Source organism: Branchiostoma floridae, chromosome 2 (genome assembly GCF_000003815.2).
Source record: "Branchiostoma floridae strain S238N-H82 chromosome 2, Bfl_VNyyK, whole genome shotgun sequence".
Classification (NCBI taxonomy): Eukaryota; Metazoa; Chordata; class Leptocardii; order Amphioxiformes; family Branchiostomatidae; genus Branchiostoma; species Branchiostoma floridae.
This window is the reverse complement of record NC_049980.1, coordinates 29,228,064-29,232,861: the sequence shown is the minus strand read 5'-3', so window position 1 is coordinate 29,232,861 and position 4,798 is coordinate 29,228,064. Positions and strand designations below refer to the sequence as shown.

The 4,798-nt window shown below is 39.8% G+C and overlaps 1 long non-coding RNA gene across 1 annotated transcript; it reads right to left on the bottom strand.

Moving 5' to 3' along the window:
- Window positions 1–842: 842 nt before the first annotated feature.
- Window positions 843–3,180, bottom strand: LOC118410652. Its single transcript, XR_004830583.1, has 3 exons — window positions 2,988–3,180; window positions 2,284–2,430; window positions 843–950 (listed from the first exon to the last, which is right to left on the bottom strand). It is a non-coding gene; the product is annotated as an uncharacterized LOC118410652 (long non-coding RNA).
- Window positions 3,181–4,798: the final 1,618 nt, after the last annotated feature.

Here is a 4,798-nt window from a genome sequence, read left to right as displayed (position 1 = left end):
TAGGTGCATCAAATACATGTATATCATAATGTCTTTGGGTGCAGGTAGGTCTAAATGCTGCTGGTACAACACCTGCACTACCCGCGTTGAGACGAAAGAAGCCTGTGTGACCTACGTAATGCGGGTTCTGTATAAAATTCTTCTGTTTCAGGACCCTTTGAGTCGTTTGCTCCAAGACACAGCCGCCCTTGTCACCCAGCTCGGGAAACCCCTCTACCGTCCACTGGTACAATCGCTGGGCAAAATGGCAAATCGTGGACTTGTCCACCTGTAACGAGCAGAGTTAATTTTTTTTTTTACATTTTTATTGGCATCATGTTGTTACTCATATCGGTACTTTGGGGCTACTGTAGAATGTTTATGATAACAAACACCTTAAGTTAAAACCAGAAATTGACAGAAGCTGACATTTCGGTGACCGTCTGTCACCTTCCTTAAGTTAGGGTAATAATGACTGATTCTACTTCACACTACAGCTAGCTGTTGCTGCTGTAGTGTCAGAAATGCGGTTCCAGAAGTATTGTCACATATACAGAGATGTTGCCAAGTATCAATACAAATTTTAAGAATCTAAACATGATGAGCGTTGATTGTTTAGCTTCAGTGTTATGCTCTTATGACACGTGAAATTTGTGAAGTATGTATACAATTGTTTGAAAACTTTGCTGTCAATAATGATGCTTCAAGAAATACATCTCTTATTGCCAAAACAATATGAAGTGAAATGGCATCCATTGTTTATCTAATATACATGAATAAATGGTAATATGTAAATAAATACTGCGTCTTCGGATTGTGTATGACTGACAGCTCACCCTTCCCTTCGCGCTGGTCAGTGTTTGCATGATGAGGATCATCTGATCGCTGTCGTCTGTCCAGTCTCCGACTGTCCAGTTGTCCCTGTGTCCATCCGGTACCTTCATGTGGTATTCCAGGGGGTGGGGGTAGACCTGGAGGGGATAGGGGGGTATGATACTGTAGAAGTGTGTAATATTTAGTTTAAGTCCGCCATGTTCCCATTTGCAGTTGTGACTACAGTTAGGAGGTTCACGATTTCCAGGTACGCATCATGTGTAGTGTCAAAGGTGAAGTACATGGCAACTTACAGGTTTAACCATCCAAAATGGTGACTGTGACGTCACATAGCCATCAGTGCTTGTACGTGCTGAGGCGGACCGTCACATGTAAACACTCTATAACTACGGGACTATCTACCTATCTAGCAAGGGATTGCCTATACTCGAGAAGTCCAAAATATGCAGAACAAGAATCCATGCATATCAAATTAAACATTTACAGATATCTGAGCACAACTTTAAAAAAGAAACACAGTAGAATATAGTCTGGTTAGTCTGTTGTTCATCCCTGTAGATACAAATTTATATAAAAATCTATGTCACGGTAGAGATTACGAGTAGATTATAATTTTACGGTATAGATATCGCCGGTTCTACCCGTAAAAGGTTCCGGTATGAATCTCTATATTAGTAGAGTCTGATCTTATGAATGTATTTGGATTTTAACTGTAAATCATGAACTTCAAGTCGATCCAGTGACGCAAAGTGACAAGAATAACAAAAATTGATCGATTTCTATGGATCTCTATACGGTAATCTACTCGCAATCTCTACCGCGACATAGATATAGATCTACAGGGATGAACCAGACTACCTTACATGTATATTGTGTTTCTTTCTTCAAGTTATGCTTTAGATATCAGCAAATATTTTTCATGGATTCTTGTTCCGCATATGTTTGATTTATCCAAGGAGCTTTTGTACAGGCTTTTATAAAAGCTCATTGATTTATCTATATCTCAATCTCTAGCTTGCGTGTTTGAACTTAGACCTCTCTCTCTACTAACATTAGTTGTTTTATAATTTTTCGTACGTACCGTGAACTTTTGTACTTTGTTCGCTTCTAGTAATCCTGCATGGCAATCTAGTAATATGGCAGGAAATTGGATATAGGAGAATTGTAGATAGTTTATTATGAAAACAAAATTTGTTAGCTATTTGAATTGATATCTTGTAGTTTTGTAAGGTTTTCTGTTAGGGTTGGAAATGCCCCTTGTTCAACTATGTCCAATATCCTACGGTAGCATAAGATAGCATTGAAAAGCTGGCAAAGGAGTGAAGCTGGCTTAGGAGTGTGTTTCGCTACCAGGGAAATGGACACCTCTTGGCTGACTACACTCCTTGGCCAGTTTGGTACTATCTTATGCCATTGTAGGACCTGCTTGGAGATTACTGCGGTGCCGTGTGTTATACAAGAACGTCGTACCTGTGCCGCCTGAGTCCTGGTCATAAACTCGGTCAGCAGCCCGACGGCGTCCCCGATACACTGCCCGTAGACAGTCCCGTACAGCCGGTCCCTCACTACGGCAGCCGCTGCCATGGTGTGTGCTATACCGAGTCTAACACCGCGCTACTGTATGTGCAGGGTTGGAAATGACGGGTGTTTCTATAACGACGCTTCATTAATGATTGACATATCTACAGAACAGTTTGTACCATGTTAATGTTGTCACGGTTTACTTTTGCCCGTTTATTATGTTTGAAGAAGGCTCACAATGGTCGAGCGGCAAGAAAACGATTAGAGAACCGGTGGGGCAAGTTGGGGATTGTGACGATTATCTCTACTTAGTTCGACAAATAAACATATCAAAAACATAGTCGATATCGTATACGTTATTCTGTTGTACTAAAAACGTGATGAACTGCAATAAAATGATACATAAACACCATCGTGGCTTTGATAGTGAAATTATCGGATCACGAAAGCATTACAGTCGTTTCAGGACTTTGGTTATAGTAAACATTTCACGAAAAAATATCTTAATTGCAGAATAAGAATGTTCGGTTTGTGGATAGCCCTTTTAGTGACATTCCACAGTTCGCTGTTGACGTATCAGTCATTTAACGTTACAGTTCTTTCGTTTAAACGTTCACTTGTAAGCTAAAAAAATGGTAGAAGGTGTGTCTTACCTGAAATGACATGAATTCTGGCATTAAGTAACATTTGTAGCACCATTGCGTTCTAATTCACAAACGTAGGTCTAGATATAGCCGTAGACAATGTTTACAGAAGGTTTGAAGAAAACGAGAGCAAATATTCAGCCACGAACAACATTTCAACGTTATGTCGTCTGCAGGTCTGTCAATCATCCGTTCCAACGTGCACGAACCCAACCCGAGTGGTTTCAGGTGTTGCCAGGCGCTGACCAAAGGGCGGTCGTTCTTTTCGTCACGTGACGGCCCCAGGGCGTGTCTGCAAAATGGGTATTACTGTACTAATCTTAATGGTATTAACCTCCTTTGTGTAACTTGTAGCAAACAATTTTCAGTTGTTGGGCGGGACAGTTTTTGCCGACGTTTTGTACTGTCACTGTGATCTTTTTTCTATTAATACCTTCGCAAAGATTATGCTAATTAGTCCGTGGGCCAGAGGAAAAATCAGTACCTCCGGGGTGGCAAATTCTCCTTGTTATTTTTGAATAGTAGAAGGCCTGTGGCATATATTTTGACGTGATAGCCATTCTGGTATGGTAGCTTTCTACCGGCTATCACCCTTCAAACCTATCACCACCTAAATGATCTGGAAATTTCGTGTCTTCAACAAGGGGGAGGGGCAAAAAATTAAACATCAATATTTTTCCACAAAAATTCACAGGCTGGTAGAACCTGCTAAGAGGATCATAAAAATATCAATTGATTTTTGATATTGTGGTTCAGCACGAAATTATGACTGCCTAAAATGATATTTTTTGGTGATTTTCTGGTGAAAAATATATACTTTACTTTCCAATATCGTTCATTTATTCACATTACCTATGGGGCCTTGCCTGATGAGTTAGACTTACCGTACCTATCCTTCTCTGCATATTAAGCTTGAAATGATCGAAATCCATCAATGAAATCCGGAGATATGTGCTTTTTGTACGTCATTTCTTTCAGAATCGTTAGCAAAACTGTTGCTAAGGCCGTTGCTAAGGGTGTACTCAGTCATGTTTCAAGCCAAAACAGCAGAGAGTCAAGTTCTCTGACGCGTGATTTTGCTCCTGTCATCTCGTAAATCATACTTAACTGTGAAAAATATCATAATTGATTGGAAATGTTAATTTGGGCTCTACATGGGGGTTATAAGGATACCTGAAAATGAATTACCTTGATTTCACACATTTTTTTACAAATCTTTTGCTCTTTTTCGTCATTTAGTAGATACCTTACTAAAATTCACAGCGTATATCTAGTATGTCGTACACAATGAAATAGGCTCTGCATGGGGGTTACCAGGGCACCACATATGTGACACCGTTTAAAGGGGCATTCCACTCCAAAAGGGGGTGGTGTTTTCAATTAGATAATGTGTCAATGAATAGTATAATCAGCCGAATTTTGTGGAATTCACCTTGGGATGAATTGCGCGATATGTGTTTTGGAAAACAATATGACACTCAGTAAACCCATGCAGACACTACACATGCATTCCCTATACGCATAGACACTTTGTTTATCGTGCATATTTTCGGAATAAATGAGGATCGCTAAGCACACCGAGAAGGCAAATTGCTCATAATATAGCAAAGAACACATAACAAGACGAGATTTCTTTGCGATCCTGAAATTAGTTTTGTTACCTCACCTAAAAGTTTTGCATTGTATTCAGCCATAGGATTAATTCAATTAGAGGGTACTTGGGGAGTTTGGTAGAAGACTGAATGCTTTTGAGGCACATGAAGCAACTGGGTACTTGATCATATAATGTGAAGACGTATGCATTTATTACTTCCTAAAAC